The 25,225-nt window shown below is 52.5% G+C and overlaps 1 protein-coding gene across 2 annotated transcripts in view; it reads right to left on the reverse strand.

Moving 5' to 3' along the window:
- The window catches only part of ECE1 (endothelin converting enzyme 1), a 133,055-nt gene that overhangs the window by 98,821 nt on the left and 9,009 nt on the right, over positions 1–25,225 (reverse strand). The window contains exon 1 of one of the 2 annotated variants that reach the window (XM_032759206.2): positions 22,761–22,868. The exons of the other annotated variant lie outside the window; for it this stretch is intronic. The gene's annotated coding sequence lies outside the window, so the exon portion shown is untranslated. Of the gene's footprint in view, positions 1–22,760; positions 22,869–25,225 lie in introns of those variants that run through there. 2 annotated transcript variants of the gene reach the window in all.

Genomic DNA, 25,225 nt, shown 5'->3' on the forward strand with positions numbered 1-25,225 from the left:
GCGGGCCAGGCGTGGGGGTTCATGCCTGTGATCCCAGCACTTTGGGAGGCTGAAGCAGGAGGATCGCTTGAGATCAGCAGTTTGAGACCAGCCTGGGGAACATAGTGAGACCCTGTCTCCACAAAACAAAAAACAAACAACAACAACAAAAAAATTAGCCTGGTGTAGTGCCTCATGCCCGCAATCCCAGCACTTTCGGAGGTTGTGGTGGGAGGATCGCTTGAGCTCAGGAGTTCAAGATCAGCCTGGGCAACATTGTAAAAACCCCGACTCTACAAAAAAATACAAAAATTAGCAGGCGTGGTGGTGCACATCTGTAGTCCCAGCTACTCAGGAGGCTGAGGTGGGAGGATTGCTTGAGCCCTAGGAGGTTGAGGTTGCAGTGAGCAGTGATTGTGCCACTGCACTCCAGCCTGAAAGAGTGAAACCCTGTCTCAAAAAAAAATTTTTTTTTAATTTAAAAAATTGGCCGGATACAGTGGCTCACACATGTAATCCCAGCACTTTGGGAGGCCGAGGCGGGCGGATCACTTGAGGTCAGGAGTTCGAGACCAGCCTGGCCAAATGGTGAAACCCCATCTCTATTAAAAATATAAAAATTAGCCAGGCATGGCAGTGCATGCCTCTAATTCCAGCTATTGGGGAGGCTGAGGCACAAGAATTGCTTGAACCCAGGAGGCGGAGGTTGCAGTGAACCGAGATCATGCCACTGCACTCCAGCCTGAGCGACAGAGTGAGATTCTGTCTAAAAAAAAAAAAAAAATTAAAAAAATTAGTCTGGTGTGGTGGCACATACCTATCGTCCTAGCTACTCAGGAGGCTGAGGCGGGAGGATCGCTTGAGCCCAGGAGTTCAAGACCAGCCTGGAAAACATTGCAAAACCTTGTCTCTACAAAAAATATAAAAATTAGCTGGGCATGGTGGTGGGCACCTGTAGTCCCAGCTACTCAGGAGGCTGAGGTGGGAGGATTGCTTGAGCCCCCAGGAGGTTGAGGCTGCAGTGAGCTGTGATTGCGTCCCTGCACTCCAGCCTGAAAGACAGAGTAAAATCCTGTCTCAAAAAAATTTTTTTTAAATTTTAAAAATTAGCCTGGCGTGGTGGCACACACCTATCATCCTAGCCACTCAGGAGGCCGAGGCAGGAGGATCGCTTGAGCTCAGGAGGTCAAGGTTACCGTGAGCTATGATTGCGCCACTTCTCTCTGGCCTTAGTGACAAAGCGAGACCCTGTCTCTTAAATAAATAAATAAAAAGAGCAAGCAGCATCCCCAGCTGACACAGGACGTGTCCCGTGTGCTGTCCTGTCACTGAGAGGTAGGAGGATGCAGCAGGCTGGAGTGTGGTGGACGGGGGTCTATACCGCCTGTATTCAAATCCCAGCTCTGCCTCCTACTACCTGTTTGACTTGGGCAAGTGATGTGACCTCCCTGTGCCTCGGTTTCTTTATCGGTAAAAAAAAACCAGAGCTAATAATAGCCCTACTCTCATAGGTAGCTATGAGAATTAAAATAGTTCAAAGATACAAAGTATTGTGATCACCAGCACTGCTATTTGATCCTCTCATGCAGATGTAAGGTAAATACTATCGTTGTCTCTCATTTTGCAGATGTTAAAACTCAACTCAGAGAGAGGTAGTGACTTGCTTGGATCACACAGCCAGAAAATGACAGGGCAGGACCGGACACCAGGTCTGTCTGACTCTAAACTACTAATTGTTTCCACTCTGCCCTCTGCGCCCCACTATTCCCTCCTGGACTCTGAAGCCTCTGTGCTTGTCCCCTCACCTGCCCACAATGCCAAGGCCAACTCCCCTTGTCTAGCCCCAGCCAATCAGGGTGGACCTGCAGCCAAACCAGATGCTGCTGAGCTGGCGTTGCCTCGGTGACCAGGAATATCTGCTGAACAAGCCCACCCGAGGCTCAGCTTCCCATCTGGTCCCCATTACACTCCATCCCCCTCAAGACACATGTGTCATGCTTGCCTGGGGGGATGGAGGGAGCCCAGGAGGAAACGCCTGGCTGGGGAGAAGAGGGCTGATTCCAGCTGACAGTGGGGGAGCAATGAGTGTATTGGCTCAGGAGGACATGAGCTGCCCTAGCTGCAGTCTTGGTCCAGAGTGGTCCCAGGCCCAGAGCAGAGCTGGGTGGGGATGAGAACTAGGGAGAGGAAGACATGATGCAGGTGGGAGTAGGGGAGCAGGGGGCTGAGCACCAGCTCAGATCCAATGGGAACAAGCTGCTCCCTCAACCTTGGAGTGGAAAGAGCAAAGGTTCTGGAACAGACAGATCTCAGCTGGACTCTCTGCAATTTACTGCTGTGTGACCCTGGGTGAGTTGGCTTACCTCTCTGAGCATGTGTTCTCATCTATAAAATGGGGACATGTGAACCTACTTCACTGGGCTATGGTGGGAATTAAGGCGATAATCCATGAAAAGGCACATGGGGAATTCAAGTGCTGCCTCCTAAAGACAGGCACTGCCAAGGTAATTCCTGTGGCACAGGAATGTCCTGGCTCACAGAGAACAGGTACAAGCAGCTGGAATGACCCTGGGTTCAACCTGAGCAGTAGTGTGGCCTGGGTTACAGATGTAGGGGCAATGATGACAGTGCTGAGGCTGCAGCTGCTGATAAACGGTAACACCAATGACATAGCAGCAGCAAAAGCCACATCTTGAGCAATGACTTCATTCTAGTTTCCGTGCTAAGCACTTTACATGTGTTTTCTAATTAACCATAACAGCAACCCCATGTGAAAGATGTGGAAGAAGAGACACAGAGAGGTTAAGTAACCAGTCCAAGGTTGCACAGCTGGTAAAAAGATGGGATCAAATTTGAACCCAATTTCTATCCGATACTCGGGCATTATGGGACCCTGCAGAATGGGGTGGGAGTTCTGGGAAGGGGACCCTGGCTAGGCCCTTCCTGGGACACTCACGCAGCCACATTCCCAAACCCCCTCCCGGGCCCCCAAACTCCTGGCTCGGTAGCGATCCAGCCTCAGCTCCTCCTCTCCCTCCAGGGCTTGGCTCAGTTCAGTCCGGTTCGGGAGCCAATCTGCCATTGCACAATTAACAATTAGGAACAACTTTTCTTTTCTTCCAAGGGAGGGATCGGTCCCAGCCCTGGTGACAGGGACACAGTGGGGCTTCTGACAGAACCTACTAGGTATGTCCCCAGCCCCTTGCCTGGCTGGGTGACTCCTTTCCTAACCCAGCCCAGTCAGGAAATCAAGGGTCCGACAGCCCCTCTCCATCTTCCTTTGTCATCTAAATCCAACCTCCCCTCCAGGGAACTTGCTGACTGTCCTGGCTCACAGCTTTCATCTGTTCCTACGACCCCAACGCCACTGATTCTTTGTCTATTCAGCCAGCACCTGGCCTGTGCCATCTCCATGGGATCAAGTATCTTTATCTACTGCAAGCAACTTGAGTTTGTTTGTTGTTATTTTTGTAAACAACACTGTGCTTATCCCTCTCAATACCAAATCTAGTCCAGGACACATAGAAACTGTTTGACCCATGGTCTGCTTCTTGGCTTGGAGAACTCCTATTCACCCTTCAAAACCCAGATGAAATGTCATCTCCTCTATGAAGTCTTCCTGTGTCCCATGCTGCCCCATCTGTATGTATCTGTAGTGATTTGTATGTATCCCTAGTAGAAAACCCTCCCTTGTACTGTAATTAATAACTACTATCCAGGCACTGTGTTGAGACTGTCACACTCATTAATTTCAAATCTATCTCTCTGCAAGACAGAGTCAATACCTATTTAACAGATGGGGGTGATAAGGCTCAGAAAGGTTAAGAGGCTTGCCTAAAATCACACAGCTAGTAAGTGGCAGATCTGTAATTTGAGCCCAGGTCTGCTCATGTCCCAAGCAAATAATTCTTCGGTTGGTTCAGGCTGCCACCTCCATTCAACTGCATCTGAATCCTATGCCTACTGGGGTCCCAACCTTTGCAGTTCCCCCATGGATCAACCTCAAAGATGAGCTGTCACTCAGCCCTAACATCTGGGGCATCCCAGGCCAAAGGTGATCTACCAGCTGGTGCCACCTCACCCTCATGGCATCTAGGACAACCTGGAAAGTCCTAGGGGCTTGTATATAGGCAACTAGGCATTAAAAGCTGCTCCTGGCTGGGCACGGGGGCTCAGGCCTGTAGTCCCAGCACTTTGGGAGGCCGAGGCAGGCAGATCACTTGAGGTCAGGAGTTTGAGACCAGCCTGGCCAACATGGTGAAACTCCATCTCTACTAAAAATACAAAAATTAGCCAGGTGTGGTAGCACATGCCTGTAATCCCAGCTACTTGGGAGGCTGAGGTGTGAGAATCACTTGAACCCAGGAGGCAGAGGTTGCAGTGAGCTGAGATCATGCCACTGTACTCCAGCCTGGGTGACAGAGCAAGACTCTGTCTCAAAAAAAAAAAAAAAAAAAAAAAAAGCTGGCCCTATTTTCCCCATAGTCTAGGATTCTAGGGCTCTATGAATCCACTCCCTCTGTCTACACAGGCAGCGTCAGGAAAGAGTGCAGGTTCTGGAGTCAGCCAACCTGGGTACCGGCTGTAGGACCTTAAGAACGGGACTTAACCTCTCTGGTGCCACAGTCAGCTTACCTGTGATTTGGGAGAACCCCTCCTCACAGTGACTGAGTGCGGCTGTGCAAGTTGAGTACCTGCCACAGTAGCTGGCACATGTCCCCTTGTCTAGGGAACAGATTTACTACACGCACACAATGTGCCAGACACTGTTCTTGGTGCTGTTTACAGCAGCAAATCAGAAGAACATTATTGTCCTTAAGGGGCTTTTCACCCTCAGAAAAGCAACCCCAATATTGTTGGCCTGTTCTCTCAGTGAGGAATTCCATGATGCCATGGGTTTACCTGATTCTAGTTTTTTGTTTATTTGTTTGTTTTTTGAGAAGGAGTCTTGCTCTGTTGCCCAGGCTGGAGTGCAGTGGCACGATCTTGGTTCACTACAACCTCTGCCTCCTGGGTTCAAGCAATGCTCCTGCCTCAGACTACTGAGTAGCCGGGGTTAAAGGCATGCGCCACCACACTCAGCTAATTTTTGTATTTTTTTTAGTAGAGATGGGGTTTCATCATGTTTGCCAGGCTGATCTCGAACTCCTGACCTCAGGTGATCCGCCCGTCTCGGCCTCCCAAAGTGCTGGGATTGCAGGTGTGAGCCACCATGCCCAGCCTGATTCCAGTTCTTAACATACATAACACATATACTTCTTAGAAACTCTGCTGTGGTCACCAAGAGACATGAATAAGCACACAGCATGTGCTGTGGTTGTGAACGAGAAACAACCTAAATGCCCATCTATAGGAGCCTGGATAAACCGTAGGACAGCCACATCATGGGATGGAATACTACACAGTAATGAAAACAAAGTGGCTGCAACTCAAACACAACAGGAAGAGAGAAAAGCTGCAGAAGTCAATATGGAGCCTCCCACCAATTACTGAAAGTTCAGAAACAGTGAGCAACATCATGCCTATGTATCATTTAGGGCGGCAGAATCAGGCTGGGCTTGGTGGCTCACACCTGTAATCCCAGCACTTTGGGAGGCTGAGGTGGGCGGATCACCTGAGGTCAGGAGTAATAGTATCAAGACAGTCACTGAAGAGTCTCTCCCAGTCTCTTCCCCTGGGAGAGAGAGTAGTAAGAAATGGACTGGGGGTGTGGGGGTATGGGGGATTCCAACTGCATTTGGGATGTTTTATTCCTTAAGCTGAACGCTTATATACCAGTGTTTGGTTTTACTGAGCCTGATGCTTTCAATATGTCTGAGATATTTTGCTACCCACCAGAATAGGTCAGACAGACTTGGGCTTCGAGCCAGCCCTGTGCTTTGCTGCCATGTGATCCCAGTCTTCTCTGTGAAGTGGGGATCCTCTCGCCCACTGTTAGCTCCCAGGACTCTTCTGAGAATTAAACAAGGTGGTGTCTGCAAAGGGCCTGGCATCCGGTGGCTGCCATTGTTCCTGCTGCTGTTGGGAGGGTCTCCCAAAATGAACAGACAGAGGGGAAGGCCAGCTTGCAGGCCTCGGATGGGGAAAAGGGTTTGCTTGTCACAAGGCCAGGCCAGCCTGCAGCGACGCTGAGCTGGTGATGCATCTGCAGCTCTGGGGATTGAGCAATCTTGGCCCCTTGACCGGGATGGAGTCATGGGCCTAGGCTGGCTGGAGTCCCTCTACTGCTCCTGACCCGCTTCTCAGACTTTGTGTTCCTGGCCTTCTTGGGACCCCTCCAGGCTGGCAGCCACGCCCTCCCCTCTGTGAGCTAGGCAGGAAAGCCTGGTTCCATTCCTGCCCAGTTCTCTTCGGCCCCTCCTGAGCCCCTGCTCCCCAACTCAAGGTGGGGTCCTAACCGCCTTGCATCCAAACAGATCCTCTGGAGACGCACTAGTGGGTCAGGGCAGTCAAGAGCTGTGCGGGCTCAGACAGGTCATGTGACTTCTGCAGGTCCCTGGCTTTAGCAAGTGTGGCTGAGGGTGTGGGGTGCCGGTGTCTGTCTCCTGGTTCAAATCCAGGCTCAGGGTGTGACCCCAGTGTTCTTGAACTTAAACCAGAGCCACTGCGATCTCTTTCTCAAAGTGGGGACAAAACACACGCAAAGCAGGGTCTGCCCCGTCAAAGGTGCACCTTGAAGGTATCAGATGGCACGGATGAGGTCCCCTCACTGGCTGCTGTGACGGTTAAACGATTCTTCCCAGCTCTGCACAACTCAAGTGATAGCTGTTGGACTCGGAGATGAACATGAGTGAGGGAAACGGTGGGGCAGAGCAGTGGGCAAGACCTGGCGTGGCAAGTGGGGAGCAGGAGGCCCTCGTGTGGACTCGCAGAGACCCAAACCCAGTGAAACAAGTACCCTGCTGGTGCATGTGCAGGAACTTATCAGCATTCCTGAGGGCCCAAGGGCGTTTCCAGGGCACAGCTCGGGGAGGGCAGCAGAGTGGGAGCAGCTGTGAAATTGGGTTTCAGGTCATGACGCAGTTGGGGAACTTATTTTCTTCATCCCTGCCCTTTCCTGACCCTGTCCCACCCCCTTAACAAAGGTCAGCCTGGCCTAGGGGTGTCCTCCCTGGAGACCTCGCCTCGCTTGTGCCTCGGCCTCTCACTGTCTTTGGAGCAGACATTTCTCCACTCTGGGCTTCAGTTTCTCCATCTGTAAAATGGGTGGGGTGATATTTCAGGTCTTAGCAACTTCTAAAATCCCATTTTTTGAAGACTTAGAACCAGCGAGCCTGCCTGAGGCCCACTTCACAAGCCTATCCAAGGAGAGCTAGCAAAATCCTCCTCCCTGGGTGAGAGGCAGGCGACACCCCGGAGTTGGTCACACCAGCCCTCCGAGGAGCTAACCCGACCTGACAGTCACTTCAGCCTGACCAGGCCCCCACGCAGTGATGTACCAAAAAGCGGACCGGGGAGGGGATTTGCAGCAAGAACTATGGGCTCCCCAGAGGCTGCACTTCTGTCAGGGGAGACGCTGAGCGAGGGTCAGAAGAAAGTCAGCATGGGGAAATGTGACGTCAGCAGAGGCAGATGCGAAGGAATACTATCCAAAAACGCTTCCGTAAACTCACCCTCCCAGGAAGCCAAATTCTGTGGGTTTTCAGTGGAGCTGGGTCTGTACAATCTCCCGGGCTCCATTTCCTCATCAGCTAAGTCAAAATAATAAAGTGAGGCCGGGCACAGCGGCGCACGCTCGTAATCCAAGCACTTTGGGAAGCCGAGGTGGGTGGATTGCCTGAGCTTAGGAGTTCGAGACCAGCCTGGGCAACATGGTGAAACCCTGTCTCCACTAAAATACAAAAAAGTAGCTGGGTGCGGTGGTGTGCGTCTATAATCCCAGCTACTTGGGAGGCTGAGGTGGGACAATCACTTGAACCCGGGAGGTGGAGGTTGCAGTGAGCCGAGATCGCACCACTGCTCTCCAGCCTGGGAGACTGAGCAAGACTCCGTCTCAAAATAATAATAATAATAATAATAATAAAGTGGACTACGCAGGGCTTTCCTAGAGACATGATAAGACCTCGTGTCTAAATGGCCTGGTACATACTAGGGGCTCCATAAATGCTGGCTCCATGCTGCCCCCACCTCTGTCCACCAGGGCTCCCCCAGCACCAAGGGTCAGACTCCCCTCTCCATGCTGCCCCCAATCTGCTTCTTAGACTTTCTGCTCCTGGCCTTCTTGGGAGCCCTCCAAGCCAGCAGCTGTGCCCTCCCCTCTGTGAACTGGGCAGGAAAGCCAGGCTCCATCCCTGTCCAACTCTCCTCGGCCTCTCCTGAGACCTGGCTCCTCATTCTCGCCACTCCCTACCAGGCACCAGGAGGCACTGCTTACTGTTCCCTAGTTTGTCTTGGTCCCCCAACGGGCCAACAAGCAGTCTGGGTGTTTACATTAGTGGGTCAGGGCCCCCTGCCTGCCAAGACAGGCTGAACAAACACACGTGGTCCCATGGCTTCTGGCGCCAGGCCCCACACACCACTCGCCACCCAGGCTGTCTTGAGTCCACAGGTGCCCCCGCCCCACTCCAGATCTTCCGTTTACACTCGGCAGGAGTGTCCCATCTTTTGGCTTCCCTGGGCCACGATGGAAGAAATACTGTCTTGGGTCACACATAAAATACACCAACGATAGCTGATCAGCTAAAAAACAAAGGTTCATGCGTAAATCTCAGAATGTTTTAAGAAAGTTTACGAATCTGTGGTGAGCCGCATTCAAAGCCATCCCAGGCCACATGCGGCCCACGGGCTGCAGGTTGGACGAGCTCATTCACAGATTCTCCCCACGAATTCTGTTTGAGGTTTGCTGCGTCCAGCGGATACCTGGTGAGACACTAACCCCACCCACGACTGTCTCCAGGCTCCAGCCGTCAATAGCTGTGTGGGCTCAGACAGGTCACCGGACTTCTCATTTATCAAATGGGGATGGTGACAGGGCCCGCCCCACAGAGGACTGCTACGATCAAATGGGATAATGAGACGTAGGTGCTAAGCACGTTGCCTGCAGCGCTCATGGAAGGTGCTGAAGAAATAAGCTTTTTTAAAAAAATTTATTACTGTTTTATGAGTAATTGAAGAGTTTGGCCAGAAGTCAGTGGGTCCTGAGAATACAACCTAAAAATAAACAGAAAATTCTTGGCCAGACTGTGCTAAGCACTTTCCCTGTATTATCAATGCCTCGCAGCAACCCCAGGAGATAGGGTGTGCCATCATCCTTCATTTGCATAGACAGGGAACTGAGGCTCAGAGAGGTTGAGTCACTCACAGGGGGTCACACAGCTACCTGAGGGATGCATGTGTCTGTTCCAGAGCCTGTGCTCTTATCTTCCACACTCACCCACGCTCCTATAGGGGCCGCAGCCTCATCTCTGTGTCTTTCCTCCCCACCCTTCCTTCATTCTGGGGAGGGTTCCTGAGGTCCCCAGCCTCCTCTAGGCCATGGAGTCCTGGGAGCTGCCAGCAGCGTGGAACTCGGCTGTGCAGCCTCCCCTGCCTACTGCCGAGGTGGTGCCTTGAGGACCTGTGATGCTCTTCCCTTGCCCTGGGTCTGAGCCTCTAGGACCCTGCTGCTGCGGAACCTCCTGGTTTGGAAAAGGGGAAAGGAGCTGTCTGTAACTCATCATCTAACCCATGCCAGGCACCACGCAGACATTTTGCCACATAATCTTCATGATCACCCCGTGCTGGAGGTACTACCACCCCCACCTTACAGAGGAGCAAGCCGAGTTTCCAAGAGGTGGTGTCACTTGCCGAGGGTCCCAGAGCTTGTACGTGGTGGAGCTGGGGACTCAAATCCAGGTTGCTCTGACTCAAAGCCCACAATCTTGCTGCTCCCCAGGCTGGCCCCTGCTCCTGGGAGAGATAAGACCCCATATAAACAACCCTAACATAAACCAGAAGGCCAGGCAGGCCTTCAGGAGGCCCAGATAACAGCTGGGAAGATACACAAAGAGGGGCTCAGACTTCCTGGGGAAATCTCTGTGTGAATATCATAAGGGGAATTCTCCACTGGAGGAGCAGCCCTGGGGCCCCCAGCAGCCATCTCCTGGAAGAGGGTCTGCTGGGGACCTAGGCCTGACCACAGGAAAGACAGTTTCCAGTGCAGTGGCCCATGGGTGCCTTCACAAGTAATCAACACGGAATGAGCACCTACGGTGTGTTGGGCCAGGCACCAGGCTTGTCATACACTTATTATCTCACTCCATTCTTTTCTGCAGTCCTGTCACACAGGATTGATTGATTTATTGATTGATTGACTGAGATGGAGTCTTGCTCTGTCGCCCAGGCTGGAGTGTAATGGCGCAATCTCGGCTCACTGTAACCTCTGCCTCCCGGGTTCAAGCGATTCTCCTGCCTCAGCCTTCTAAGTAGCTGGAATTACAGGCACGTGCCACCACACCCGGCTAATTTTTGTATTTTTAGTAGAGACAGGGTTTTACCATGTTGGTCAGGCTGATCTCGACCTCCTGACCTCAAGTGATCCACCCACCTTGGTTGCCCAAAGTGCTGGGATTACAGGCATGAGCCACCGTGCCCAGCCTATTTTCATTTTAGACAAGGAGAAACTGAGGCTGAGAAAGGGAAGAGTGCTTCCTCAGGATCTAAGACCGCTTGGAAAGGGCAGGTTGGTCTGATTCCCAGGTCCGAATGAAACAGAGCTGCATCCCCGGCCACGCTTTGGTCTGGTCTTGTCTCCCTCCTCCTCTGCCTGAGGCTCCCTCACTGCTGCCCTACCTGGCTCACGTCGGGAGCTGGAACAACTTCTCAAGTCAACATTATATGCCCCTTTTACAGACGAAGAAACAGGGGCTCAGAAAGAAGTGGCAAGGCAGCTTCCCAGTGAGATGGACTGGGGATGGGGGTGTGGATAAAACCAGGAGACCCCACACCCCACCTGAGCCCAGAGGGCAGCTCCCTCCCTAATGGCTGGGGACAGGTCGGTGCCACCCACCTCTAGCAAATGCTTCCATTCGCACAACTGTGGGCACGTTGTGGAGGACTTTGGAGCCCTTAGCCCAGCAGACGCCCAGGCAGCCTGGCTGCACGGTTGCCATGGAAACACCAGTGGGTTCTTTGAGGGCAGGAGAGCAACCAGCCCTTCTCACCTGGCTAGTGCAAGGCGCAGGCTGAGGCACAGGTTGGGGCTGTGCCAGGCCCCCCACATATGTCACATTCCAGGGCCCCAGGCCTGTGACCAAAATGGCAGTGCCACTGCTGGCATAGGGGATGGGGACACCAGTGTGGTGGCACTGTTTGGCCCTGAGGGGTTGGAAGTTGATCTAACCACCTAGCTGGGGAAAAGGACAAGAAAACCCAGCGATGGAGAGGAGAGGCACAGGAAAGGGCGCAGACAGAGAAGGGCCTCTTGTCAGGAAGGACAAGAGGTTCTGATCTAGCACTTTGCTGACAGAAACGGGGAGGCCGGGAAGGGAAGTGGTCATGGCCCCTGGATGAGGATGCACATGGATCCGCCCTCTGCTGGAATTTGTGCAGGTTTGGTGAAAACCCCTCACTGGGGCTTTGGAGGGAGGGCAGGTCCCGGGGCTCAGGGGTTGGGGTCATTTCCAAAAACAAGGCTGCTTACACTTTCCCAAAGCACCCGCATGGCAGAGAAGAGTCAACCCCTGCCCTGGCAGGACCGAGGACACAGCTAAAAGCTGGGAAAAAAAGCTGAAGTCTCATTTCCTTTTGAATCTCAAAACTTCATGCCAATTCTGCATTCTGCTCCAAAATAGTACCTTTTTATTTTATGACACAAGTACCCTACTCTGATCCCCAGGGCAATCTCACACACTGGTATGAGAAGCTCAGATATAAAAATTAAGCATGAAACCTCAATAGTGGATAAGCTGACCTTGAGGGCGTGGGTGGAGAAAGGCCCTAGCCTCCCAAAACAACACAGCTGGAGCGGGAGTGGGGGGGTGGGGAGGGTTATGGATCAAAATACACATAGCCCTGACTGCAGGCCGGACACTCTGCCAAGGGCTCACATCCATTCACTCATTCATTTTCCTGTTATCCTCTTTAAAATCGTGTGCCTACTACGTGTTAGCACCGTTCTCAACGGATATAGCAGGAAACAAAACAGACAAAATCCTTGCCTTTGGGCCAAGTGCAGTGGTTCATGCCTGTAACCCCAGCACTTTGGAAGGCTGAGATGGGAGGATAACCTGAGCCTGGGAGTTCGAGACTGCAAAGAGCTGTGATCACGCCACCGCACTCCAGCTTGGGTGACAGAGTGACACCCCATCCCAAAAAACTAAAACTAAACTAAACTAAAATAAAATAAAATAAACCTTGCCTTCGTGAAACTTATATGCTAGTAGGAGACAGAATAAATAAGACAAATCAAATATGCAGCATGTTAGACTGTGGGAGGGGCTAAGGGGAGCAATGAGGTAGTGAAGGGAGACAGAAAATGGGAGATGGGGGCAATTTTCTTTCTTTCTTTTTCTTTTCTTTTTTTTTTTTTTGAGACATAATCTCACTCTATTGCCCAGGCTGGAGTGCAGTGGTGCAATCTTGCCTCACTGTAACCTCCACCACCCGGGTTTCAAGCTATTTTTCCGCCTCAGCCTCCTTGAGTAGCTGGGATTACAGGTATGCACCACCATGCCTGGCTAATTTTTTTGTATTTTTAGTAGAGATGGGTTTTTGCCATGTTGGTCTGGCTGATCTCAAACTCCTGACTTCAAGTGATCCACCTGCCTCGGCCTCCCAAAGTGCTGGGATTACAGGAATGAGCCACTTTACCCAGCCTGTTTTGTTTTTAAAGAGACAAGGTCTCACTCTGTTGCCCAAGCTGGAGCGCAGCCTTGACCATAGCCCATGCAGCCTCGACCATAGCTCATGCAGCCTTGACCTCCTGGGCTCAAGCGATCCTCTTGCCTCAGCCTCCCAAGTAGCTGGGACTACAGATGTGCACCACCACACCCGGGCTCATATAGCTTCTTAACTGGGTGGGCAGAGGAAGCAGGGGGCAGAGGCCCATCCCCAAGGGAGAAACCATCCATCAGTGGGGGACTGACAGGGACGCTCCACGCACTCAGCCCAGTGTGCTTTCTGTCCAGGGTGACTCCAATGGCTGCCACAGCTGTGGTTTACTGACTTCGGGTCTGACTGCCCTCTCCAGAGCTGCCCTAGAATCCCTTTGTCTGTGGCTGAAGTGCCCCTCAGAGCTGAGGAACAAGTTTGGAGAGGACCAGGAGGGGCTCTCCCCACCCCCGCCTCTTTCCCACATGAAGAGAAATATTTCAGGGTTGAAAAAATGACTCATTCTCCCCAGAGAGGGCTGGAGCTGAGCTGAGTCAGGCAGAAGGAGCCCGCGGGTCACTTAATCGGCCTCCCTGCTCTGGCGGAGATGGCTCTGGGCCCCAGGAAGCCAGAGACAAATGGAGGCGGAGGTGGCAGAGATAAGCAGCTAGTGGAGTGTGCCAGCCTCTCCTTCCCCAACGAGTGTGTCACTGGGTGTCACCCAGCACTGCTCAAGTTGAACCTGATGTAGAAGAAAAATTCCTCTGGACTTTCCTGAACGAGCTTTATGGCTGACTCACTGCCACCTGGAGCCTGCAAGAAAAGTCACAAATGACGAAAGAAGGAGAAAAATAGTTCTCGTTAAGCCATGTCTTCAGTGGAGGTATCAAAGGTCGCCAGGAGAAGAGCACAGGTTTTGTTGTGGGTTTCCTTCTCTAAAGAAACACGTTACACAACAGAGGGGGGTTGAAACTGGTTGCAAAACTGCAAAATCCAATTTTGTGTACTGGATTCAATTTCTTCATTAGCTGACACTAAACACAGAGAGATGTGGCCCTCGTGACCAGATGAACCCTAAACTGGCTCCAGGACCACCAACCTGGCACCTGATGGCTTGTTTCTGCTCCCCACTCTTTCCCTCCATGCATCTTTCTCTGAGCTTCTGCTCAAGGCAGGTGCCAGGACAAGCCAGGGTCTCTGCCCTCGAGGGGTTCCCTTTCAGCGGTGAGAAGTAACGTCACAATTAAAGGGCAAGAGGGGCCAGAGGACAGAACAGTGCCAGTTCCTCATCCAGATTGAAATCTGCTTCCAGCTGCCTGTCCCCACACCAGAAAGGGCACTCCCTGCTCCCCTGCAGGCTTCTCATCCTCTTTTGCTGGCCTCCTCCCTCCTTGCTGTGCCTGGCCTCCTCCCTCCTCACTGTGCCTGGTCTTTTTCAGCCACAAGCAAAACACACTCAGCCTTGAAGTCAGATGCTCTACATAAGCCTGCAAAAACAGACTCAGGAGTTGTGTGGCCTTGGCCGAGTCACCTCACCTCACCAAGCCTCAGCCTCCTCATCTGTTAAATGTGGACACAATAGGACCCACTTCCTCAGAGCTGACTGAGGTATGAATTGAGTCAATGCATTCATTGCTCAGCACACGGCTTAGCTCAAAGTTAATGCTCAATAAATTGTGGTTCCCACCTCCTGCTCCATGGAGCAGACATGAAACAGGTACGAGAAGCAACGAGAAGGGGTGGCAGCAGAGCATCAACACACAAGGGGTCCTGCCTACTGTCCCGACGCCACCCAGAAGCTCAAGGGGTGCCCCAGCTCCTCTCTGAAGCTGCCAGTGGCACTTTCGCCAGCCACCTCGTTTCCAATCTTGCTGCCAGCTTCCCCTAGTGCAGTGATTTCCACAATGGAGCTCCCGGCTGTGGGAAGGGAGCTTTCTTTGACTTGTCCTAAAATGGCCTCACCTGCACCCAGTGGGGTGTGGGGACCAGGGGGCTGGGCCTGGACCTATGAGCATGTTTCCTGCCTCCTCTCAGCCCCCATCCTTCTGCCGCCCCACGTTCTCAGCCAACAATAGCTGCTTCCCAGACTCAGCTGCCACATAGCACGAGCTCCCTGAGCAAAAATACCCACGCGGGGGAGGGTGGGGAGGTACAGGAGGGGCCACAAAGGGGGAGGGCTGGGAGAAGGGGTGGCAGGATCAAGCTCGTCTCTTGAGCACCTACTGTGTGTCAAGCTGAGAAGGGTGAAGCCCCTGGGGGTTAGAGAAACCTGGGAGACCATGGGGTGTGTGTGTCGGGGGTGCTGGTCTCTAAGACAGCAGAGCCTCCAGTCCCCAGAGAGGGATCAGACCCAGGTCCAGGGTCTAGGGGTGAAGAAGGGGTCCAGGGAGAAGAAGGTGCCTAAGCAGGGAGCAGGTCCTAGAACCTAGTGAGAAAAAAGGGGGGCCTGAACCCCAAAGAGAGATCCAAATCTTAAGGAAAATAGGGGCTCAGGTGCGGGGAGATCGGGTTCATAATAGGGGGTTATGACTATTTCGGGTTTCAGGAGGGGGATGGTTTGGAGCAGGGTAGGAAGGTGGGGCGAGGCCTGAAGAGCTAAGAATCCACTTAACTGAGCAGCATCTCAGAGGTCTTAGGTGCCAACTGGGGTGACATCGGAGAAGAAAACAGAAATCCTAAGACAGCAGCCAGCAGCCTGCAGTTATGGAGCCTGGATGGGGAAGCAGCTCCCCACTGCTGGGGAGACCCCACTGAGCACAGAGAGGGTCTCCCCAGGCTTTGGCCCCTGCGTCTCCTTTCTCTTCATGGCAGGGGCATTAGCTCGGGTCCCTGGAAACACCCCCGCTCCCTAGCAAGGGGCTGTGTTTGCGCAGTGGCTCTGGCCCTAAACCCCAACTCTGTGGACTCCGTCAAAGCCTGGGGAGGGCAGGGTCCTGAGGACCCTGGTCTCGCTGGGGTCGCATGGGTCACATGGTAAGAATTTGGAGGTCACAGCACTGCCCTCCCTGTAGACACTTCAAAGCACCCCACTCCCTTGAAGCTGCCAGACTCTGCAGGGAGCGGGGGCATGGGGAGGGATGCAGCCACCAGGAGACTGGGAAGAGGGACTCTGCCAGAGCAGCTGCCAGGAATCTGGGGCCTGGAGTCCAAGTCTGGCTGGAAGGCCCTGGGATGGGAGGCTCCAGCTTAGCATCTGGCTCTAATGCTTGGACTGTGTGACTCCGGTGGCTCGTGCAACCTTTCTGGGTTCTATGTTCTCATTTGTCAAAGAGATGGGCTGATCCCCTGCCCCACTCCAATCAATCATCAGGCCCTGCCCACTCTACTCAGTTTCTCTGTCTGCCTCTCCCTCACCACTACCACTGGCCTGGGCAAAGCCACCACCATCTTCTGATGCCACTCTTGCCCTCCCCACTCAAGTCAAGTTGGATCATCTTCGCTCCCTGCTGACACCCCTTCGCGAGCCGGGAGACCCCCACCCTGCTCGTTATACATTTTTGCCTTTTCTTACTTTGAGGGCACAAATGGAGCCTTTTGGAATAGAGGAAAATGAAGCCTTACCTGGTCTGCATGGCCCTGCGGGACCCAGCCCTGACCACCCTTCAGCTTCACCCTTCCTCTCTACTCCAGCTACACAGCTGGGGTCCCCAACCCCCCAGGCCTCAGACCAGTACCAGTCCATGGCCTGTTAGGAAACGGGCCACACAGCAGGAGGTGAGCTGTGGGTGAACATTACCGCCCGAGCTCTGCCTTCGGTCAGATCAGTGGCAGCATTAGATTCTCATAGAAGCGCGAACCCTATTGTGAACTGCACATGCGAGGGATCTAGGCTGTGCATTCCTATGAGAATCTACGAGAATCTAACTAAGGTGATGAATCTAACTAACATGAACTGAGATGGAACAGTTTCATGTACCTCAGATCATTGGGCTTAGTTAGATTCTCATAAGGGAAACCATTCCTCACACCCTGTCCATGGAAATATTGTCTTCCATGAAGTCTGGTGCCAAAAAGGTTGGAGATTGCTGCTATAGGTCACTCACCCCAGGGCCTTTGCACATGCTGTTCTCACAGCCTAGAATCTTTTTCTCTCCATTTCTTTGCCTGGTTAACACTTAACACATCTTTCAGATCTCTTCTCAAATCCTTCTTCCTCAGGGACGTCTTCCCGGCTCCTGCTCTCTGCCGGGGATGGCTCCTCTGACATAAACTCCCATAGCAACCTGGTCACAATTAGAGATCTGTGCAATTGTCCAAGACCATGCCTGCTTGCTGACCATTCTAGACCTTGTGCCCGGCACATAGTGGGTGCTCAGTAAATGGTAGATATTGCCACCACTGATCATCCCACATTTACCTATGCTGGTATTTGACAGATGTCCCCAAGAATCTGTGTGTAGGCCAGGTGCAGTGGCTCACACCTGTAATCCCAGCACTTTGGAAGGCTGAGGTGGGTAGATCACCTGAGGTCAGGAGTTCGAGACCAGTCTGGCCAACATGGTGAAACTCTGTCTCTACTAAGAATACAAAAAATTAGCCGGGCATGGTGGCGGGCGCCTGTGATTCCAGCTACTCGGGAGGCTGAGGCAGGAGAATCGCTTGAACCTGGGAGGCGGAGGTTGCAGTGAACTGAGGTCACTCCACTGCACTCTAGCCTGAGCAACAAGAGCGAAACTCCATCTCAAAAAAAAAAAAAAAAAAAAGAATCTCTGTGTGGAAGTCTGCAAAAGCAACCACGGGGGGTGTTAGGAGGAACACAGGCCTCGGCAGCTGAGGGGTCTGCTTTCTAATCCCAGCTCTGCCACCACAAGCTTTGGGCAAGGTACCGCCTCTCTGAGCCTCAGTTTCCTTATCCAATTGATCTAAAGGTGGAATGAACGTGCTGGCTGTTCATCATGACTGCTGGGAATCTCTCTCTAGACTCCCACCTCCCTTTGCATCCATTCCTCCTACCAGGCGATGTTCTGATGGCTGAAGTGACCAAACACAATGCCCAGGATAGTGTTGGACCCAGAGAAGACATGTAATAAATTAGGATTTCTAGCATATTCTATGGTCCACCAGCATCAGAATCAGGCATTCTGCTGGAAATGTAGGTTCCTGGACCCTTCCCCCAACACTTACTGAGTTAGAACCTCTAGGATGAGGGCAATGAAACTTGGATTTGTAACCAGCATTCCTGACTGATTCTCATGCACATGCCCATTGAGAAGCACTGAAATCAATGCAACCTTATGCTTGCTACCGCTAACTTGCAATTCCTGGGTGTCCTGATTACCAGCACAGAGGTGAGACTCACCAGAAAGGGGCGTGGCCTTCATAACCTGGTATTCTTCCTGATGGCTTGAAAACACGAGTACAGGCCTTGCAGTTAGATTGAGGTGCAAATTCCAGTCCCTCTACTTACTGGCTTAGCTATGTGACCTTGGACACATGGTTCAACCTCTGTGAGTCACCTTTCTCCTGCTTAAAATGGCAGTAAATTACCTCTACCTGCCAGGGTTGTTGCAATGATCTGAGGAGGTGCCTTATGCAAAGCATAGTTCATGTGCTCAGGGCAAACAGTGGAAAAATAAAACAGGAAATGCTTCTCTGTCACTCTGTGCTTCCTACCCGCCACAGGAGAACTGGGGGTAGAATCTGTGTACCCTTCTCAGCACACCACAAATCCTAGTCACTTAGAGAAACAGACTGCCTACAAGGCTAGTCAACTCCCAACCACCCTTGCAGAAGGGGCAGAGAGTGGGAGTTTGTGAAGAGCAAAAGCAGGAATTGGATGGGAAAATGGCCTAGGGCTCACGTGGAGTGACCCAGGACCCAGAGAGTCTCACCTCCCAAGGCTAGGCCTTGTAGGGCAGCAGGGCCAAGCATGCTGCAGGAAAGAACACAGACTCTGGAGCCAGACTGTTCAGGTCTAAATTTTGGCTCTGCTACTATTAGCTTTGCCTGGCTGGCAAATGCCTACACATCCTTCAAGACCCAACTCAAACATCACCTCCCTGGACCAAGTTAGTGATCTATTCCTCTGGGCCTTTAAAGGCTCCTGCCCACATACTCACCAAATGCTTTTTTTTTTTTTTTGAGACAGAGTCTCCCTCTGCCACCCAGGCTGGAGTGCAGTGGCGTGATCTCTACTCACTGCAACCTCTGCCTCCTGGGTTCAAGTGATTCTCAGCCTCCTGAGTAGCTGGGACCACAGGAGCGTGCCACCGTGCCCAGCTAATTGTTTCGTATTTTTAGTAGAGATGAGGTTTTGTCATGTTGGCCAGACTGATCTCGAACTCCTGGCCTCAAGTGATCCACCCATCGCAGCCTCCCAAAGTTCTGGGATTACAGGTGTGAGCTACAGCCCCTGGCTGACCTCACCAAATACTATTCAGCAATTTACCTGCTAATTTGTCTATCTCTCCCACAGGCCTGGGAGCTCCTGGAAGGCACAGACACTGCCATGCCTGGCACAGGAAATGTACTCAGCAAATGTTGCTTCAGTTTGAATTCCAACTTTTTCAGCTTTCTGAGTTCCTTTCTCTCCCCATTAAATGCTTCCTATGCTAATCCTTCTTCCTCCCCCGACTCAGGTCCTTTCTTTTCTGGGCCTTAAACTTCCACACCCTCTTCCTTGAAGGTCCCTATCCACTCACCCCTGAGCTGATGCTGAATGCAGGCTGTACAGGAAGACCTAACTAAGATTAATTTCTTCACTTTTACTGGCTGCAAAGGACTTTCATGGAAGGTAAGGCGCTCAGAGTCCATGAGACTGGCTGGTCACAAGGACTACAACCAGCTGGATAAAAGTCAGTTATGGAGGAAGCACAAGTTGGATTCAGCCAGGCATGGTGGTTCACGCCTGTCATCCCAAACTCTGGGGGTCTGAGGCGGGACAATCGCTTGAGCCCGAAGTTTGAGACCAGCCTAGGCAACATAGCGAGACCCTGTCTCTACAAAAAAATTAGGCCAGGCACGGTGGCTCACACCTGTAATCCCAGCACTTTGGGAGGCCGAGGCGGGTGGATCACTTGAGGTCAGGAGATCGAGACAATCCTGGCCAACATGGTGAAACCCCATCTCTACTAAAAATCCAAAAATTAGCCGGGCATGGTGGTGCAGCGCCTGTAGTCCCAGCTACTCAGGAGGCTGAGGTAGGAGAATCGCTTGAATCCGGGAGGTGAAGATTGCAATGAGCCCAGATCGCGCCACTGCACTCCAGCCTGGTGACACAGTGAGACTCTGTCTCAAAAAATAAATAAATAAAATAAAAATTAAAAACGTAGCCGGGTATGGTGGTGCATGCTTGTAGTCTCAGTTACTCGAGAGGCTGAGGTGGGAGGATTGCTTGAGTCTGGGAGGTTGAGGTTGCAGTGAACCATGATGCACGATGGCGCCACTGCATTCCAGCCAGGGTGACAGGCAGAGTGAGACTTCGCTAAAAAAAAAAAAAAAAAAAAAAAAAAAAAAAAAGCGTAGACTCTGTAGCCAAAACTGCCCAGGTTCCACTCTAGCTCTGCCAATTACTGACTGAGAGGAGAGATACATTACCTCTCTGTGCCTCAGTTTTCCCATCTACAAAACAGGAATAATGATAATAAGTACCTCACAGGGTTGATACGAAGATTAAGTAAATTTATAACATAAAATATTTAGCGCTATACCTGGCACACAGCAGTCAAGAAGCGCTATTATTATTACTGCTAAGACTAGTACACACCACGGGTAGGAGAGAATGGAGGATTACTGAATAAAGCCCTAATGCAGCCAGAAGTTACTATTATGTCACTCCCACAAGGAAACTTCAAACATCACCAGTCCCAGGAGCCTCCTCAGAAGCAACCTGCCAGCCCTGGGCTGGTCATTCTCTGATAGTATCAGGGCCATTTTGTCCCATTTTCCTCCGTGGACTCGAGCTCACTAAGGGCAGCCTTACTGCACCCTCTCCCACCCCATCCTCAGCACCCAGTGGTGTGCAGCAGGGTTGTGGGAAATATCTGCCAGACAGACAAGCTTAAGATGTGGCCCGAGTCCCCTCCACTTTCTGGAGAGGCCAGCTTCACCGGGAAGGCAACTCTCCAATGCCATAATACAAACCCCTACAGAGCTCGCATCCCTTCCAATCCCATCCCTGCCGGACACTGGGAACGCAGAGGTGAAAAGGCAGGGGCTCTGCTCCATCAGAACCCTGTCTAGTAATAAATCAGGTGACATTTATTAGGCACTTAGTGTATTGCAGGCACTGATCCTGGCACTTTACAAGAATCTCGTCGCTTATTTAAACAACTCTCTAAGCTTGGCACTATCCTTATTCCCATTTTACTTACGCAGAAATAGAGGCTAAGAATTAAGTACTTTGCCTGAGGCTGCTACAGTAAATGGCAGAGCTGGGATTCAAACCCAGGCAGGCTGGGTCAGAGCTTGAACTCTTGATCTGTGTTAGTCCAGGGGGAGGGGGGAGGAGGGGCGAAGAGAGAGAGGAGGGAAGAGGAGGGGAGGAGACAGGAGGAGAGGGGAGGGGAGGGGAGGAGAGGGGAGGGGAGGGGACAGGAGGGGGGGAGGGGAGGGGAAGAAAGGGGGAGGAGGGGAGGAGAGGGAAGGGGAGGGGAGGGGGAGAAAGATTTCAGTCCAAGGTGACCCTAAGAGAAGTCAGTCAGGCGAGGAGTTAGAGGGACAGGGGCTGTGGGAACACAGGATGGGGGTGGGGTGGGCGGATGGTGAAGTAAGTTTCTAAGAACAGCTATGGAAAGAGAAACAGAATCGGGACATGTGTCAACACTGTTACACATGTTGCCATCCAATTCTTGGAGTCTAGCACCAGATATGCACATGCATGCTCTGAGTGCTGCTCCTCTCATTGAATATTTGCAATCATCCTGGGAGGGACTGTTATCCTCACTTCACAGACGGGAAATCCAAGGCCCAGAGAGGAAGACACGCCTGCTAAAAGTCCTTCGTGACAATTCAATGGCAGATCCAGGGTTCAAGCTCAAGTTGATCCCATGGCCCTTGGTCTTAACCACTAGGTCACACTGAACAAACAGGTATTGGTGGTGCGTGGTAGGGATCTGATGCAGAAGGTGAGGGGAGCTGCCCAGTTTTTCTCCCGGGACCTGCACTTAGTGCCTCCACCTCCCCCACCCCTATTTGGGCTAAAGGCAGACAGCACAGCTCCAGCCCACCAGAGCCGTGTGTGTGTGTGTGTGTGTGTGTGTGTGTGTGTGTGTGTGTGTGTATGTGTGGTAATAGTGTGGCCTGGCTAAGGGGTCTCTCAAATATAGTGGGGAAATAAAATAAGTAGCAGAGAGATGGGCCAACCATGGCCCATTCTCATCTTCCCTCCCTAACTGCGTTCATCAGAAAACAGCATATGTGAGGGCCAGCGCGCAGCCATTCTTTCTGGTGCTTCAGGAGGTTAGGATGACAGAGCCACAGGCCGGGCATGTTGGCTCACGCCCATAATCCCAATTTCTTTGGGAGGCCGAGGCAGGCAAATTACTTGAGGTCAGGAGTTCAAGACCAGCCTGGCCAACACGGTGAAACCCCCCTCTCTACTAAAAAACACAAAAATTAGCCAGGCATGGTAGCACCTGCCTATAATCCCAACTACTTGGGAGGCTGAGGCAGGAGAATTGCTTGAACCCAGGAGGTGGAGGTTGTAGTAAGCTGAGATGGTTCCACTGCACTCCAACCTGGGCAATAGAGCGAGACTCTGTTTAAAAAAAAAAAAAAAAAAAAATGACAGAGCCACAAAGGTAATAACAGCTCCCCTCCCAAGGGCCAACTCTGTGCACCGTCCTATGAGCTTTAAAACCTGTCATAAATTATCAACCACTTTTCACAACACCACTATGAGAAAGGTGCTACCATCATCCCATTTCATAGAGGAGAAAACCGAGGCTCAGAGATGGTCACTCACCAAAGGTCACCCAGCTGGGACTAAATGACAGAGCTGGGACTACAACCCACGTCTGTCTGGCTCCAAAACCTCCATACCTCCATCTTACCTAGAAAGAGTGCTGGATCAGGAGTCTGGAATCAGGGTCTAAGTCCTGCCTTTAACCTGCTGTATGGCCTCAGGTAAGAAGTCTCTTTCCCTTTCTGAGCCTTGGTCTGCCCTATGAGGAAGTTGGCCTAGATGACCTCCAAGTCCCACCTCCTGTGACTCTGTGAACTCTCATGCCCTCCTCTCTCTGGCTCCCACCCACCACACCGGAAGCCCAACAGGATGCCAAGTAACCACCCACTGAACACTCAGGGACGAAGGAAGATGAAGTGCCGCTTTCTCATGGCCATCTTCCACCCCAGACCAGCCCAGGAAACAAGGAACCACAAAGCCACAGGATTCCCTCCAGCGTGGCCGTGTGAACAGCAGCCCTGGGGCAGAGGGGCTGGGCATCCCCTTGCGGCCATCACTTCCTATGCCCTCACTTCTCGGCAGGGTGTGCGGAAGCGAGGGAGGCAGGCTCCAGCTCAATGCCCTCTGGCTCTGCTTCTCTGGGTCCCCAGGGGCTGGGATGGTGGGAACTGGTCACTCTGGGAGAATCCCAAGCCCACCCCGGAAGGCTGAGTTCAAGTGGAGGTTCAGACAGGTCTGTCTGGCTCCACGGGTAACTTTTGCCCACTGTGCTCTGCTGCCAGCGAGGTCTCGAAGCATCTGGGATGCCTGGCTACCTCTCTCCCATCCCTGAAGTAGCAGCCAAAATCCCAGATCCCACAGAAACCGACGCCTCTTCACCCTCAGGAGAGACGAATATCCTGAGGCCCGCGCTCCTGCCTCCCTCCTGCCCCCTACAGTCCATGCTCTACACAGCAGCCAAGGTCTTTCCAAACAGAAACCAAGCCCAGTCGCCCCTCAACGTGGGGTCCTCCAGTGGCTTCCCACCACTCTTAGAACGAAATGCTGACCCCTGCCCCACAGACAAGGCTGTCCATGGCTTGCCCCTCCAGACCCACCTCTCCCTAGCCTTCCCTCCACCCTCCACTGCCTCTGCTCGGCCACACCAGCGTTCACCCCTTACATGTGCCAAACTTGCTGTTCCGGCTGCCGGGAGCTCTCACCCCCCCCCCCCCCCGCCCCCCCCGTCTTTGCCCAGCTGCCCCCTCCTCAACCTTCAGGTCCCAGCTCAGATGTCACCTCCTTTCCTGGCCGCTCCTCTAGAGCGGCCCCCTCCCCTCGCAGCCGCTCTCCACCACATCGCCCTGTTTTCTCTCCTTTCTTCTCTCGGAGTGATCCTTCTCGTGGGTGGCTTTGCCTGTTTGGTCTCCAGCTTCCTCCCTTACAGCGCAGCTCCTTAGGGGCAGGCATGTGACTGCTCCATTCTCTTCTGTCCCCACAACGAGGCAGGGCCTCCTTTGGTGCTCACAACCCTGAAGATGAGGACGCTGCAGCTCTGAGAGGTGAAGTGAGCCGCCCAAAGTCCCAGAGCCAGGGAATAGCAGGGTTCAGACCCAGGGCGACCTGATGCCAAGCCTCAGTGGGTGGGGGTCTCACGGCTGGGGGCCTACTCTGGAGGGCTCTCACCCAGGGAGGAACAGAGTCGCAGTGAGGCTCTTAGGGTGGATACCAAGAATGAAGGGCCCACCAGCTTTCCCAAATGGTCCTTCTGTAAGCTACAGGCCAGCTGAGCTCCGGCCTGGGGTAGGTGAGACCCTGGAGGTGAAGAGGCACCAAACACCAGGAGCAAAGACTCCCAAATGAGGGAGACCACACATATGGGGACCTGGGAAGCTTCGACCCACCCAGTGCTTGACGGAAGGGAAAAGTGAGGACTATGGAGGGGAAGGGACTTGCCTGAGGTGACACAGCCAATCAGTGGGTCTCCAAGGAGGGGGGCCCTTCCCTACCCTGCAGAACAGCAAGTGAAGCCCAAAGCCCAGGGTCTGGGCAGAGTGCCAGCCCAGAGCTGCCAGGCCCTGGGGCAGGGGCAGGGCCACAGAGTGAATCTGGGGCATTAAGACAAAGAAAGGACTCAAATTTCTTCCTTCTTTCAAAAAACACTTATTGAAACAGGCAGTGTCTCATGCCTGTAATCCCAGCACCACGGAAGGCTAAGGTGTATGAATCACTTGAGCCCAGGAGTTCAATACCAGCCTTGGCAACACAGTGAGACCTTGTCTCTACAAAAAAACATCAAAAAATTAGCTGGGTGTGGTGGTGCACCTGTGGTACCAGCTACTCAGGAGGCCGAGGTGAGAAGATCACTTAAGCCCATAAGTTCAAGGCTGCAATGAGCTGTGTTCATGCCACTGTACTTCAGCCTGGGTGACAGAGTGAGAGACCCTGTCTCAAAAACAAAACAACAAAAAACATTCACTGAGGCCAGGCGTGGTGGCTCACACCTGTAATCCCAGCACTTTGGGAGGATGAGGTGAGCAGATCACCTGAGGTCAGGAGTTCGAGACCAGCCTGGCCAACATGGTGAAACCCCGTCTCTACTAAAAATACAAAAAATTAGCCGGCTGTGGCCGG

The sequence above is a fragment of the Hylobates moloch genome, unplaced genomic scaffold (genome assembly GCF_009828535.3).
Source record: "Hylobates moloch isolate HMO894 unplaced genomic scaffold, HMol_V3 SCAFFOLD_9, whole genome shotgun sequence".
Taxonomy (NCBI): domain Eukaryota; kingdom Metazoa; phylum Chordata; class Mammalia; order Primates; family Hylobatidae; genus Hylobates; species Hylobates moloch.